The sequence below is a fragment of the Silene latifolia genome, chromosome 9, assembly GCF_048544455.1.
Source record: "Silene latifolia isolate original U9 population chromosome 9, ASM4854445v1, whole genome shotgun sequence".
Lineage (NCBI taxonomy): Eukaryota > Viridiplantae > Streptophyta > Magnoliopsida > Caryophyllales > Caryophyllaceae > Silene > Silene latifolia.
Window position 1 is genome coordinate 104,085,769 of NC_133534.1, and position 17,752 is coordinate 104,103,520.

The following is a 17,752-nucleotide window of genomic DNA, read 5'->3' on the forward strand; positions in this document are numbered from 1 at the left end:
TGGATAGTGGACTACCTTATCCAGGGCGTACGAGAGTCATTCTAGAGATAGGATGCTAAAGAGGGACGATTTCCTTATCTTTAGTACCTATGTCAAACGTTGCTTTGTGCTTCGATTTGACCGAGGTATAAAGTGGAATTCGAACGGGTTCCAGGCATCCCACAAATGCTTGGTGGCGACTCTGAACATCTCTAATCGTTTTGAGACCCTTACCGAGACGAAACCGACCGATCTAAAACGATCCGGTCGAAAGCATCTTTACGCCACCGAGCGTGGCTTTCAAAAGACCGCTGCATGTCCACAGATTGGCTTGGCCTGCAGGTGGCCCGCGACCGCGGATTGGTAGGTGGTTGATCGGTCCATTTCGTTTTCTCAATTTAATAGATGTTGTCGTTGGGTCACGTCCGAATCAAAACACAATTTATAGCTTCACAAACAACTCTACAATTAGTAAAGAGGCAAGTAAAGGTCGGATCCCAAGGGACGGGAATTGAGATGAGATTTCTATTGAAACTAGTGGTGTCTTAGGGGTGTTACAATTTGGGTTGATGTAGAAGGTCACTAACTAAATAGCAATGAAAGTAAATAAGCAAGATGAATTAAAAGGGTTGTAAACAATTGATAAAAAGCACTAGGGTGTCATGGGGTCATAGGGGAATCATGGTAATTGATCATACAAACATGTTCTCAAATTAATAGCAAGCAATTATTGTTGTGATGGATTGAGTTGGGTTATATCTTACAATCCTAGGAAAGTTTGGGTCCCAGAGCCGAATCGATTAGATTGTACAACACCTACAAGTCGACTTAGTCTTCCCTACTCAACAACATGCATGGTCTAATGAGACTCGAGTTGGTTTATGTCTTACAAGTCTCATTGAAAAGATAGGTGATGGGTAAAAAAAAATGCAAGGATTCATAGGCTCACATTTCATCAAACATAACATGTGCATGAGTTGAGATCAAAACAAGCAAGCAAATAAACCATGAAAGCATATTAATTTAAGCATGAATCATTCCCCATGTTGGTTTCCCCTAATTACCCATTAACCCTAGCTAGGTCACTACTCACTCATTATCATGTTGATCATGCTAGCAAGGTTGTCAATCACACCAACAAAAGGAAACATGATGAATAAATGAGAGTAATTAACAATAATTAAAAAGGGATTAAGAGAATTATACCTACTAATGATTCCAATAACAAAGCAAAGAATAAAAGAAGTACTTGATGCTTGATTGAGAGGTTGTCAATCTCCCAATAATAACCCAAATAATCTTCAATTATCCAAAATAAAGGATGAACAAAAGAGAGATTAAGGAAATAAAACTTGTATTAGAACTTGATTAATTGTTGATTACAATACTAAAGAGAGATTTGATTGATATTAACTACTCTAAATATTGATAAGAAGAACATACTCTTCTAATTAGACTAATGGGGTATTTATAGTGGAAATTAGGTGGATGCATTAGGGTTAACTAAGGGCTAAACTAGTAATTACACTTTTTAGATTGAGCAGGGAGAAGCCGATATTTTTCGAAGGAAGGGCTTCTTTCTTTGTAGCTTGGAGAAGACGAAATTTCGCTGTACTGGAATCCGTGCGTATTGGACTCGGGACGGGCGGATTCAGGCAGGGGAAGACGGGCGTCTTCAGGGGAATCTGGGCGGATTCTGTGGGCTGCTAATCCGGGCGTCTTTGAGGGAAGACGCACGGATTGTGCTTGTGGAGGACGGGCGGATTCAGGACAATCCGCTCGGATTGTAGCCCAGCACTATTTCTTCTTCTTTTCTTCCCTTTTCTTCATAAAAACCTTGGGGATTTCCTCGGGGATGCAAGGATCCTTTCTCAACATTGCTCATCTACTATCATAGTTACAAAGGCCTTCTAATCTTGTCTCTCCTTGATGCTTGGTCATTGAATTCAATCAATTTAGTCTTGTTTTGCCATGAAAATGCAAGATTTGCACTCCTTTCCTACCAAGGGATCAAAATCTCAAAGAATATGCAAAACAAAGAACTAAAGACAATAAATGACCCAAATATGCACTAAAAAGCATGGGAACAAGGCTAATTAGGGGGCTAAATATGCGCTAATTATGGTCACATCAAATATCCCCAAACCGAACCTTTGCTCGTCCCGAATAAAGAGGTGACAAAGACTAGGACCATTATTTAAACTAACCTAATAACATAGCCGATATGAGACAATTAGCGGGTCTCACTCCGCCCCTTCAACTCACAACAAGACAACCACGAGGTAGGATGCCTTCTTGCAAGGCAAGGTGGGTCTTACCAAAATGGCAACACATCCAAACATTAAGCACACAAAATCAAATAATGGATGCATCTACAAAAGGAATAGCCACTTCCTCATCAAGTGGCGGAGGCAACAAAAAGAGAACAAATTTAAGAGCATATAATCCTTCACAAATACTAGTTCAACAAATTACTAAGGCTAAGAGGATGGCACTAAATCACCTCCAAATGGTGTTAAACTAGACTACTTTCGTCCTCAATTTCCAAATGCTTTCGTCCAGAGCGATCGGATGGTGGTGGAATGATGATCCCTATGATGCTAGTAGCATATGACATGACAAGTCTCGAATTCTCTACAAAAGTAAAGGTCATGGATCGTCCCAAGCTCAACAAAGTGGCTTGACAAAAAGGCTTTTTGGGAATGAAATGCTCAAATATTTATAAACAAAGGGTGGATATGACTAGTATTCAAAATTGTCCTCATTTAGCTTTCACATTTCAAAAATTTAAGATGGGGTTTGTCCCTTCCGGGCTAGTGTCCTTTGCTTTCGCCAATCGCTTATTAGGCAACCGGTTAACCTCTAGACAATAGCTTTTCGGGGTGATAGTCACTCTGTCTCTGGGCGGTCGAATTCACAACCGTGTGGGGGCCCAATTCAATGGATCCCTCTCCAAAGCACATCGAAGTGGTACGCCTCCATCAAAACAACTAAATTTCTAAACATTTCAACATTTCATAACATTTGAGGTTTCCTTAGCAATAAATTACTTCCACATGACAAAATTTTCGAAATGAGCACTTCAAGCTTATTGATAGAAAATATTTTTGGGTTGCCTTACCACAAGGTCAATCAAGGTCACCTAGACAAGTTAACCAAGTCCACATCGCATCACGGGGTTGGATAGGTGACTCACATGCAAACCCTTGAATAGGCTTTGGGTCATGGGTCAAAAGACACTAGAATGACACTATCTAGGGTGTTTTACAACCATTCTAGTAGGCAAAGTCTTAAGTTGAAAAAGTAATTGTAATGGCTTAGTTGCTCTTGTCAAAGTTCTCAATTAGGCACTTTTCAAAATGTTTTATCTAAATGCAACTATATGCCATGATGCAACTATAATATACATCCTAATGCAAGTGATTCTATCAACTAATATGACATATAAACTAAATGCAAGTCCTAAGTTCATATTGTTATACCGCATCAATCAAAACAAAGCCACATAGTCATTAACATAAAGAGGAAAAAGGAGATTGGAAAGATCATACCATTGAAGGAAAAGTAGATCTATATACTTACATATTCATATATGTTATAATTTAATTTGTCATAAAATTAGATCTATATACTTACATATTCATATATGTTATAATTTAATTTGTCATAAAATTAATGATTGATCTTATGCATGCAAACATTAAAACAAGATAAGGAAGAAACATTGTTCTTACATTGGAAATTTGGTTAATATGGGCACAAGAGAGATCACCTTTCTCTCTTGTTCTTGAGCTTTCACTTTTGGATGAATAAAGACCCAAGTGTAGGATCTCTCCCAAGGATTTATACCCAAAGCTTACTCTTAATTAAAATTAATATTATAGTTACTAGTACAATATTAATCTTGTAGAAAAATGACCCAAAAATATTATAATACACTTAATATTTTCGGTTTTGGGAGAGAAGAAGAAGAGAGCTTTTTGTCTCTCTAGAATTCTTATTTTTGGATGAGTCAAAGAATGAATAATACACTACAACATTTTGTGTGTTATTAGGTAAATAAGATGAAAAACCATAATGGTTTTTCCATCTCAAAAACCGGGTGGAAGGGGGGAATTTTGGGGAGCCAATGCATGCTTGTGTTGTTCTTTACAATAAGCAATAGGTTGCAAGGCTAGTCTATAATGCAAATGATTGTGTTTTCCACTAATTTAAACAACACAATATTTAGCCTAAAACCCTCTTAATTTCGGTACATTAGATAATATGGATTCCATATTATTTTTGTCAATTTATCAATATGTCACATGTCATATGTAACATAAATTTGTTATGTATTTTTAACATGTTAAAAATCAACGTATTAATAAAAATACGTCATATACAAAAATCAACTTAGTAATTCATAATTACTTGTACCAAAATATTTCTCCAATTATAAATCACAATAAATTGTATTTATAATAATTCATTCAATTTAATTGTTTCCTTAAACAATAATTTCATCTGGGCAATGATACAATTCGATTACTCTGACCGTATCTCATTTAATCAAATTTCAATGTGATACGTAAATTTTACTTCCAAAATCGTCCGTCAATTTTCAAGTAATTTAATTAACTCGTAACGTTATACGATTAATTAAATGATCAATTAAGAGTGTTGCCTAATAGGTATGACCTAGGGGATCAACTGATCACCACCGTCGCACGACAGTAATGTAAAATTCTAGTCAGCCAATCATTACCGATATATGTTGAATAGTTGACAGTAAAAATTACTTCCCAATTGTATTCTTTATAATGAGATTTAAACATGTGATCATCATGATCAACAGTCGTGATCGCATTATTGTCGGAGGACACATATTCCAACAATCTCCCACTTGTCCTCGACCAGTGTGCGTCACCAATTCTCTTGTCCTATTACTATCTCCCACTCAATGTAAGGTGTCTTTCAGGTCGTACTTGCAAGTGATCATATCGAGAGTGGTTTCCTCGATCTGGAGAATAACTGATTGACCGGACTTATCTATCATAGATACTTTCCGAGCGTGGCCACGCATTTCGATTCATTACTCCTCGAGTGGCCCTGAGATATTGTTATAACCCTGACTAGGGGTGGACAATTCCTATCGCACTCATTCCCTTCAACTAGCCACAGCCATCATAACCCAAAATGTGCCCATTTGACCCCATTTACGAAGGTCGTAGTAACACAAATTAAAGTTAATCTGAAACTGTGCCATCTTAGGTGAATAGTCTTTAGTCAAAAGAATCGACTCATTCGAATACTATAGTAGCTCTCGCCACGACCAGGCTATATAAATTTGCCAGAACTCTATAAGCGGTCATTAGGCCCGACAAAATGTTCCTAACAGTCTGCCTATGTGATCGACTAGTCATCTCTTATGACTCTATGGTACTTGAACTTGCCATCAATCGCATCACACTCTAGTCACTTCGAGACGTCACCTCATGTAAGTAACTATGGGCAAATACAATGTTAATCCATGTTCACTTTAACGGGGTTCAATTGTCTCCACAACCCGTTTGGATATAACAATGTACAAGGTGAGTTAATAATAACTCAAACGACAAATGTCGACATCACACTCGGGTAGTCAATATCATATTACAACCTTGTGATGTATATCGTAAGTGTAATCACTTATTGATTGCAATAGAAGTTTAACATGCCATGTGTCCATGTGTTCAAACTTCTTACACTTGCATTTTCCTTTACATTCATGTTCTCTCTCATAGCATGAATCTTACCAAGTACACATCAAGGTTCCCGACCTCGGTTTTGGTTCTTTATCTTGAAAGAACTTCCTTATCGATTATCACATAACGAACGAATTTGTGGTGAATTATGTAACTTGTACTGATCAAGTACTCCATCCACACACAATGCACTAGGTATATGTTTTGCAGAATCTTGCAACAATTTGACAAGATGATTAGCCTAGCACTTCTCACAAGTCCTAGCATAGTTAGGAAAGATTAGTTTTGAGTAACTTCTTATTCAACTAAGTATCTTTCCAAAACTTCTTATTTCTCTTTCTAGGCTTGAAAGATTTAGGATTCTCATAAATCCTTACATGTGCTCGGATTTTCATTAATATGCGCAACCTCTTGACACATATAAGAGCATTCTGACAAACACCGAAATCGCTCATCGGATTCTACTTGAGAATTCATGACGTTTCTATTGTGGCTTACCAATGAATCATCATGCTCTTATGCATATGATTCACCATTGGACATGTGCATGATCATTCTAATGGCGGAAACATTAGTAACTTATAATCATGTCATCAACTATATTTAGGTTCAAGGAACGACCATGACTGCTAATGGCAATTTCATTTCATTTAGATGAATAACCTATGTTTATGTTGATCCGATGTGTATCTCCCAATACTAATCCAACATCCCTTGATGTAATTGGATTCATCATAGTCCATTTTCATCCAGAATTGAAAACTCAAAACTTCCTCTATGAAGGAAGGTGTTAGCTCGTCATTCTTTAATGAGTGGTGAGTTGTGAACATTGAAAGGATGATAGCTCCCACTAAATTCCATGTCTTCACATGATAATTTCCTAACTCCCACTCAATTCCATATATTTCGAAATTGACTTCTCAATCAAAACTTTTCAAGAATTGAAATATAAATTGCATTGCCAAGTTATTAAGATAAAACCATATATGTTCCCATCATATCCCTTCAAAATACCTATTTCGAAGAGGTCTCATTTTAACCTTACGAAAAGAGATTTTAAATCTCTAACACACTCATGTCATAATGATGTGTGGCAATGTCATTTATTAAATATAAGTAATATCTAATACACATCCTTCAAATATCCCTTTTAGAAGGATGTTTAACCAATACATTTTCATAATGAGGTTAAGTAATGACATCTGCGTGGTTTAAAACTTTGGCTATTGGAGATATCGGTATATCAATCCTTGCAACTTCTAGTGATAAATATCGCTTATTACTAGGATGTTACATTGTTTCATTTAGGCTCTTAAGTAAATCTCAAGGTTGAAACTATTGGTCAAAATTTTCATAAACTTTAGTCAAAAACTCTAGTTAAGACTTTACATTAGTCATTTTGTTCCAAAATTTTCTTTTGGTCTCCTCGTGTAGTTATCTTAAGAATATGTTCTTTCGATTACTTCACTTGGTCTCTTTATTCATATAGAACTTACTTGAGACCATAGATCTCATCTATTTGGTATACTATGTGAATAGATATACCCTTCATTCAAATCATTCTACCTTGCGTAGATCACATTTACACAAGTACATAAATTTTTCTTGCCTCGTGTGTTGTGTCCTCATTTTTCTCTAAAGATAGCATATGAGACACAAATAATGATGTTGAAGTTATAAGGAGAACTATCTCATAGATTGACTAATAGTTTTAGATTTCATATGTGTACTTGGTGATTGACATACCTTTAAGAGAGTTCATAAACTCAAAATTACTTTATAAATGATCATACACAAGCCTTAAGCATGTGGACATATAATGAAACCCGTCATTATATTTGTCTATTAGATCACTTTAAGTTATATGTTTCTAAGAACAAGCATTTAAACATGAATTTTAGAACAAAAGGATAAAATGATAAAACGGGTAACTTGGGTTGCAAACCAAGTCACCATTATCCAAAATACAACCCATTATCCAAAATACCTTTCCATGTCGAACACGGAAACTTAAGGTTCTAAAATCCAAAACATAATTTAAAATAAGACAATGAAAAGCAAAGCTCCATGAAAGCTATCCCTAGCTTCTTGATGGTTTCTCATGCTTGCTTTTCCTTTCCCTTGTCTTTGCTTGGTGGAGGCCCTATTTACAATAAAAAGGGAGATACATTATCACAACTTTGCATCATAATACCATAGTTGAATTAGAAACATAAAAGAAGGATAGTCATTTACCTACTGGAGTAATCTTTCCAGCCTTAATATCACCAAGGTATTTGGAACAATTTCTTTTCTAATGTCCCATACCATTACAATAATGACATTTATCAAGAGGACCCTTCTTGATTTTTGAAGTGCTAGCTTCACAAGTCTTAGCTTTGGTGAATGTGGGAGTTTGCTTCTTACCCTTCCTCCCATTCTTCTTGAACTTCCCCTTCCCCTTAGTGCTTATGTTAAGCACATCCTTGGGTGGGTTCACATTTAACCCCATTTCCCTTTCGGCTTGCACAAGTAACTTGTGCAATTCTTCAAGAGACACATCCTTGTCTTGCATGTTAAAATTCACCCGGAATTGAACATACGCTTTCACTTTGGACAAGGAGTGTAGAATCCTATCTACAATGAGTTCTTTGGGGATGTCAACCTTTTGAATCTTCAAGGTCTCGACAAGCTCCATAAGTTTGAGTACATGAGGGCTATCCTTTTGGCCCTCTTTGAAGTCGAGATCAAAGAATGCCGCGGCCGCCTTATATTGGACGATCCGCGGAGTTTGTGAAAACATTGTCACAAGCTTGGAGTAAATCTCATTAGCATTGCCCATTTTAAAGGCTCTCCTTTGGAGGTCCGCCTCCATCACAAATATCAAGACATTTTTCATTGCGGCGGACTCCTTTTGGTAAGCCTCATATGCTTCCCTAGTGGCGGCGGTCGACCTAGTAGTAGGTTCGGGTGGAGAGGCCTCGGTAAGGTAACGAAGCTTGTCGTCACCTTGGGCGGCCAATTTGAGTTGGGCATCCCAATCGGAGAAATTTGACCCATTCTTTTCAAGTTTACATCGATCCATGAAGGATCGGAGCCATGAAGTATTAGCGAGAGGCGTGGCGTTTGGTGTTGGTGTTGCCATTTGTTATGAGAAAAAGAAGTGGTCTACAAAACAAAATATAAGGAGTAAAACAAATGTCGTTTTAATAATAATACTCGTAAAACGTGTGATTTAAACAAGTTTTATGCATTTTTCTAGTGACCTCTACCCAACTAGATAAATGATTCCAAGACCCAAATTCATATCAACTTAGGCACGGGATAGCCGATGGAACGCTTATTAATATAACTCGGTGGATTAACGTTTAATCGATTCTACTTTTAGAACTCTTGGTCGATAAAATTACTCTAATGTTTATCTATAGCCCGGAACACATGCGACTATGGTCACGAATACTTCCGTTGAGTTCAATCCAAATTTCGAATAAATGTATCCATGATCCAAATTCACATTAATTTGGGCACGGGATGGCCGATGAAACCCTCATCAACATGAATTCGGTGGATAGACATTCATCACCCACTTCCCCTACGTAACAAGGTTTGTACCCCGGGATGGCCGAGTGCACTCCCTCGCGAAATAGGTTTTCATGGTTTATACTATTTGGTAAGACTATGTCTCAATTAATTGTTTTAGCGAGAGGTCATGTCAATATATTATCAATCACGTTTTAAGTGAACTAAAGCGGTGAACTACGATAATTGCATTTGACACGGTCGATTAACTCGATGAAGAAGATGCATGTTTTAGTTATGGCGATTTAGCGATGCATGCGACATAAAATAAAATAAAATGCAAGCATAAAAATAAATAAATCCTAGTATGGCCTTTCCTAAAATAGAAAAACTATTTAACTATTACATATTCGGAAACCAACTCCATTGGTCCCTTGAACTTCGGTTGTGGCACGCATCTCGAGGTAACACCGTCTTTATGTATCGCCATTCTTGAAGAAATCCGTCTTTGGGAACTCCGGAATGAATAAAATTACATAATAAATTACATAATTTCCTATTATACATTTGTAACTAAAATAAAATAAATCTATTAAATTACAAAACGGTGATACGAGATCACAATAAAATTACAACCGAATCGATATTCCCATACATTTCGGGAAATACCAATTAAAAACTAAGGCCATACTAAGTAAAATTACATAATTCAAAAATTACATAAATAAAAATTATGACAATCATAAAGAAAATGCAGCATTATAATATGTATGAACATGCCCAATTTTATGCTAAATCGCCTTTAATTAGCCAATATCGTATATTACTCGGTTTTTACGGATTTGCGTGATTTCAACATTTTATAATCACAAAAATTACATAAATTTATATTTATGCATAAGTTAATTACCATAACCTCTTAGGACTCAAAATTTAGTCTTCACTAATAATTTGACCATAATTAACTCATATTTATAAAATTGCTCATTAATGGACTAAAAATTACAAAAATAAGCCATAAACTTCAAATAAATCACAAAATTTCAAATAAATTCAAAATTTGAAATTTTAAACTCATGAACATTCTGGAAAAATACCATGACACTCATAATGTTCAAAACCTTAGGTCAAAAATTTCGAAATTTTTCCCGGAAAAAACAATGTTGCGGCTTATCGGTTTTAACTAAAAAACATAAAAAAAATGTGAAAAATTATATACATTAACTTTTCAATTTTAGATCTGAAAAAGATAATAAAATGCAACATTGGACGTTTTTCCTTAGTCATAGATTATGTTTTATTAATTTTTCACTAATAATGTCACTATTTATGCTATTTTTTTTCAAAAATCCATAAATCATGCAAAAAGACTTCACTATAGCCCATTATTTTACACACATCTTGTAAAATTGCATGTGACAATATACTAAATTTCTATGACCAAATTCGAAATTTATCTCATATTAACCTATTTTTCACCTAAATCCGAATATAATAATGAAAAATCCATTTTTCGAGCATAAGAAGTCCAAAAATTATGAAATTTTACAGGTTATCTCAAAATAATATATGTGACAACATATCCAAAAATCACCTGAAAATTCGAAGTATAGCTAATTTTAGACCGAAAATGACATTTTTACTCATAAAATCATATTTAAATGTCATTATTGTATAATATGAACAATAAAAATCCGTAAATTTAACCAAAATATCCTAAAACATTTTAGGACCAGAAATTTTAACATGCATGAATTAATTTCGTGATATATCATAATAACACAATTTTTACAAGTTTTATATGTTAATCTTTATAACTCGGAAAAACTTTTAACCGATTTGCATGCAAACAACCATGTCTCTGATACCAATTGAAGGAAAAGTAGATCTATATACTTACATATTCATATATGTTATAATTTAATTTGTCATAAAATTAGATCTATATACTTACATATTCATATATGTTATAATTTAATTTGTCATAAAATTAATGATTGATCTTATGCATGCAAACATTAAAACAAGATAAGGAAGAAACATTGTTCTTACATTGGAAATTTAGTTAATATGGGCACAAGAGAGATCACCTTTCTCTCTTGTTCTTGAGCTTTCACTTTTGGATGAATAAAGACCCAAGTGTAGGATCTCTCCCAAGGATTTATACCCAAAGCTTACTCTTAATTAAAATTAATATTATAGTTACTAGTACAATATTAATCTTGTATAAAAATGACCAAAAAATATTATAATACACTTAATATTTTCGGTTTTGGGAGAGAAGAAGAAGAGAGCTTTTTGTCTCTCTAGAATTCTTATTTTTGGATGAGTAAAAGAATGAATAATACACTACAACATTTTGTGTGTTATTAGGTAAATAAGATGAAAAACCATAATGGTTTTTCCATCTCAAAAACCGGGTGGAAGGGGGGAATTTTGGGGAGCCAATGCATGCTTGTGTTGTTCTTTACAATAAGCAATAGGTTGCAAGGCTAGTCTATAATGCAAATGATTGTGTTTTCCACTAATTTAAACAACACAATATTTAGCCTAAACCCCTCTTAATTTCGGTACATTAGATAATATGGATTCCATATTATTTTTGTCAATTTGTCAATATGTCACATGTCATATGTAACATAAATTTGTTATGTATTTTTAACATGTTAAAAATCAACGTATTAATAAAAATACGTCATATACAAAAATCAACTTAGTAATTCATCATTACTTGTACCAAAATATTTCTCCAATTATAAATCACAATAAATTGTATTTATAATAATTCATTCAATTTAATTGTTTCCTTAAACAATAATTTTATCTGAGCAATGATACAATTCGATTACTCTGACCATATCTCATTTAATCAAATTTCAATGTGATACGTAAATTTTACTTCCAAAATCGTCCGTCAATTTTCAAGTAATTTAATTAACTCGTAACGTTATACGATTAATTAAATGATCAATTAAGAGTGTTGCCTTATAGGTATGACCTAGGGGATCAACTGATCACCACCGTCGCACGACAGTAATGTCAAACTCTAGTCAGCCAATCATTACCGATATATGTTGATCAGTTGACAGTAAAAATTACTTCCCAATTGTATTCTTTATAATGAGATTTAAACATGTGATCATCATGATCAACAGTCGTGATCGCATTATTGTCGGAGGACACATATTCCAACAACCATGCGGTCTTCATGATCCTCATGTCTCGGATGTGGCGTAGTCAATCAATGTGAACAAGTATAGAACAAACAATATATACAATATATACATATATATATATAACTACACTACAAAAGAAATAAACATGTTTTTGGGTTTTTCAATTTTCAAATTTTTATGGTTTTTCGAAATTTTTCAATTTTTTTGGATTTTTGAATAAAAGTTAAGTTAGAATTCCCCATCCCCACACTAATATGGGCATTGTCCTCAATGGCCAAAATGATGGGAAATTATGCAAACATGATGCATGATTTCTACACTAAATGCAAGCTACACTAATCTATACTACATGATGCATGGTTTTTGTTTATGACGGAGAGGATAATTTAGATTACCTCCCATTGTGTATGCATTAACTTCCCCAAACCGATCTAGACATTATTGCTAATGTCCAAGGATGGGTGTAGTTCATGCACACACTATGCAATGCATGAAACTAATTTTGTCATTTTGGATTTTGAAAAGGTGGGAACAATAAAATGAGAACACCTCAATGGGGCCGAGGTGTTAGTCCTCTATGGTGCTAGGACTACTCCAACAATGATCAAGAAAAATAATAAAAACAAAGAGAGAAATAGACAAACCTTGAGAGAGTAGGAGCCTCCAAAGCTTGCTAATATTCCATCATATCATCATTATCATCACCTTCCTCACTAGAAGTGGTCTTATCACCACTTTCTTCTTCACTTTCTTCTTCACCTTGCTCATCATCCTCTTCTCCTTCTTCACTAGCTTCTTCATCAATGTTATCATCAACCTCTTCATTACCAACAACCTCATTGTCACTCGGAACAACCCTAGATGCACTCGGAAATAGAACTTCCTTATCTGCCCAACTAGGCAAAGGACATGATGGGTCAAGTAGTCCTTGCCTAGCTAAATGTAGGGGGGTGGATATTGGGCTAAGTAAGCATTTTTCCGATCCTCGAAAGCTTGCTTGTGCATCTCTTGCATGAGAAGAGTCAAATAATCATTTCTTGCTTCAACACCTTCCGGCTTGAATTCTTTGTACTCGAAAGGGTAGGGGGGTGTGACAATAGAAGAGGAGGGCATTTCAATTTCACCCTTTTGTTGTTGGATAATATACTCGGCCTCTTTTGAAAGGGGAAGTAGATAGTTGGTCCGGTGGACACTCAATCGACAAATATTTGAAGGCAAAGTGAAAGAACTAGCCTCACTAGTGAGCCATCCATACTTGGTGTCAAGAGGGTTATAGGCAACCCACTTGTACTTGTGTATCATAGTATGCATATCAACAAGATGACCACCTTCTTTCGCCTCATACTTGTTATCTTTGTTGAAGTTTGGATCAAAGTATTTAGCTAGGATAGTGACTAGGCCTCCATTCACAATAACGGTAGTGCCTTTCTTCCCACAATCAATATTTAACCATCTATCCACCAAGAGCCTTAGAAAGTTAAAAGGCTTGGTGAATTCCCTACCAACGTTCAAAGCCGACTCAAGAAGAACAAAATCGAGTTTGGTGAAATGGTTGGTGTCTTTTCTTGCATTGATGGTGTTCCCTTCGACCTTGTGCCATACTCTTATGCCCGGATGGTGGACTAAAAGAGCACGACTCGCATGAAAGTCTTCAAATTTCCTTCCGTAAATCGCCTCCCAAAGAGGGTCGGGGTCATATTTGCCAACATTCTTAAAATAACTCGGAGAATCACTAAGACCCAAAGCATTACCCATTTCCTCAAAGGAGATGCGTCTACTAACATTAGCTAGATGAAACTCGATGGTCTCCATAGTCTCAACCTTGTTAACTTTCAAAGAACTCAAAAATTCTAAGGTAAGGGAGGGGTATGTCAATTCTTTTGATTCAAACAATTTCTCCAACCCCATGGCTTTGAAAAAGGCTCTAGTTTGCTCAAGGACACCCAATATTTCTAAGGTATCTTCACAAATAAACTTGGTGGATTGAAATTATTTTCTAGCAAACTTGGCAAAAGTGTCCCTATGGGATTTGGAAATAAAAATTACCTCCGGATAGTTTGCAAGTTGATCAATTTCCGGAGTAGTAGATCTTGTTGCTGCCATGGGAGGTTGTTGTTGTTGTTGCACTTCCAAGTTTGAATTTGCTACCACCATAGCCAATGCTTTCTTTGCTTAAAGACTCTTTTGCCTTAATGAAAGTATCTTTGCCTTTGCCTTTGTTGCCTTTGTTGCCTTTGTTGCTCCCTTAGTCCTTGCCATTGATGAATTAACCAAGAAAGGAGTGAAAAATCTTCAATTTCTAGTACACCCAAATCAATTTAAAGATGAAAGGCTTTGCCTTTATGAATTCAAAAATCGACTCAAAGGTTGAAGATTTTGTGCTTGGTTTTGATTTTTGTTGGAAGAGGAGTGATTGATTTGTTGTTAAAAGGATGTTTTGATTTGATTTTGGTGAATGTTGTTGAGGAATTTTGTTTTTGTGATGGAGAGGATGAGGGTTTTGGAGGTTTTGAGTAGTGTTATGAATGAAGGAATGAAGAAATGAATGTGGGAGGGGGTTTATAAAAATAAAAAAATTTGAACTGCAGGGGTAAGTGATGCGACCATAATTGGCGCATATTTAGCCCCCGAATTACCAATGTTTCCATGCTTTTTAGTGCCTATTTGGGTCATTTCTTATCTTTAGTTCTTTGTTTTGCATATTCTTTGAGATTTTGATCCCTTGGTAGGAAAGGAGTAAGAATCTTGCATTTTCATGGCAAAACGAGACTAAATTGATTGTATTCAATGACCAAGCATCAAGGAGAGACAAGACTAGAAGGCCTTTGTACATATCGTAGTAGAAGAACAATGTTGAGAAAAGGATCCTTGAGTCCCCGAGGAAATCCCCAAGGAATTTATGAAGAAAAGGGAAGAAAAGAAGAAGAATTGAAGCTGACCAACAATCCGAACGGATTGTACCAAATCCGCCCGTCCGTCCAGCCCAATCCGAGCGTCCCACCTGGGAATCCGCTCGGATTCCCCCAGCACAATCCGAGCGTCCCTCTCAAGAATCCGCTCGGATTCATCAGCCCAGATCCGGCCGTCCCGACTCCAATCCGCACGGATTTCAGTACAGCACGTTTTTCATTCTTCAAGCTACGAAAAGAGAAGCCCTTCTCTCAGAAAATACCGGATTCTCCTTGCTCAACTTAAAAAGTGTAATTACTAGTTTAGCCCTTAGTTAACCCTAATGCATCCTCCCTAATTTTCACTATAAATACCCCATTAGGCTAATTAGAGGAGCATGTTCTTCTTATCAATAATTAGTGTAGTTAATATCAATCAAATCTCTCTTCAATATTGTAATCAAGTATTAATCAAGTTTTAATCCAAGTTTTAGTTCTTTAATCTCTCTCTTGTTCTTCCTTTATTTTGGGTAATTAGAAGATTATTGGATTTATTGGGAGATTGACAACCTTCCATCAATCATCAAGTTCTTCTATTATTCTTTGCATCTTTATTATTGGAATCATTAGTAGGTATAATCTCTTAATCCCTTTTTAATTATTGTTAATTACTTTCATTTATTCATCATGTTTCATTATGTTAGTATGATTGACAACCTTCCTAGCATGATCAATATGATAATGAGTGAGTAGTCTCTTAGCTAGGGTTTAATGGGTGATTAGGGGAAACCAACATGGGGAATGATTCATGCTTAAATTAATATGCTTTCATATCTTATTTGCTTGCTTGTTTTGATCTTAATACATGCACATGTTATATTTGATGAAATGCTAAGCCTATGAATCCTTGCATTTACTATCATCTTCTATCCTTTCAACTTGACTTGTAAGACATAACCCAACTCGAGTCTTGTTAGACCATGCATGTGTTGAGTAGGAAAGATTAAGTCGACTTGTAGGTGTTGTACAATCTAATCGATTCGGATCCGGGACCCAAACTTTCCTAGGATTGTAAGATATAACCCAACGCAATCCATCACAACAATAATTGCTTGCTTATAATTTGAGAACATGTTTGTATGATCATATCCCATGATTCCCCTATGAACCCATGACACCCTAGTGCCTTTAATCAATTGTTTACACCCCTTATTTTATTCATCTTGCTAGTTTATTTTCATTGTTATTTTAGTTTAGTAACCTTCTACATCAACCCAATTTGTGACACCCCTTAGACACTACTAGTTACAATAGAATTCTCATTTCAATACCCGTCCCTTGGGATCCGACCTTTACTTGCCTCTTTACTAATTGTAGAGTTGTTTGTGGAGTATAAATTGTGTTTTGTATCGACCATTGACCAACGACCACATATGCTTAATTGTGAACACCAAATGGACTCGATCAAAAATGGCGCCGTTGCCGGGGACGGTGTTTAATTGATTTAAGATTTCTTTTATTGTTATTAGTTGTGTCTTTTTCACCTTGGGGAAGTAAAACTCCTCAAGGTTTGTTCTAATTGTTTTCGAGTTGTTTGATATTTTGCATGTCTAGAAGGTTACAAAGAAATTTGTTACCTTTTGACCGTGAAATCGAAAGAACCTTGACGAATAATAGGAGACTTGTTAGGAGGAATTTGGGAGGTATTGGTGAAGTTGTTCAACCCACTAGTGAGTTAGTCAATCCTTTCGCAATAGAAGGAGAAGAAAACCCATTACACAATATCCCACAAAATCCACCTACAATGCCTAAATTCTCGTCACACTCTATACCCACCGAGGAGGATCTACCAAATGGTACTCCTACACCGCAACATCTCACCGGTAATTTTATTGCCAAGTCCGTCTTCATCCAACTAGTTGAGAGGAGCCAATTCGGGGGAATGCCTAGTGAGGACCCTCATTCTCATATGGAAACCTTTTGCGATTATTTTGAAGCTATCTCTCAAACGGGCGTGACTCAAGACCAAATAAGATGGGTCTTATTTCCTTTTTCGTTAATCGGCACCGCAAAGCAATGGTTGAAGGGCCTTGATAAGGCCACCCTTGGAATAGATTCTTGGAAGAAGCTAGCTCTAGCTTTCTACAAAAAATTCTACCCACCGGAAAAGACTAACATGGTAAGAGCTCAAATTACGGGTTTTAAGCAAAGGGATGAAGAATCTTTGTATGAAGCTTGGGAGCGGTTCAAAGGTATTTGTCGCTCATGTCCTCACCATGGACTTAGCGAATGGTTTTTAGTGCAACAATTTTGGAATGGTTTATATGAAGATTCAAGGAACATTCTCAATATGGGATCAAATGGAATGTTCACCGAAGTTGATGACAATCAAACATGGAACAAGATTGAGGAAATGGCGGTCCATAATTCACAATATAGTAGACCTCGCAAGGCTACTAGAGGAGGAAAGTATGAAGTGGATTCC

The 17,752-nt window shown here is 35.9% G+C and overlaps 1 non-coding gene across 1 annotated transcript; it reads right to left on the reverse strand.

The window, feature by feature from the left end:
• Positions 1-17,443: 17,443 nt before the first annotated feature.
• On the reverse strand, positions 17,444-17,550 carry LOC141603223 (small nucleolar RNA R71). Its single transcript, XR_012525115.1, has one exon. It is a non-coding gene; the product is annotated as a small nucleolar RNA R71 (small nucleolar RNA).
• Positions 17,551-17,752: the final 202 nt, after the last annotated feature.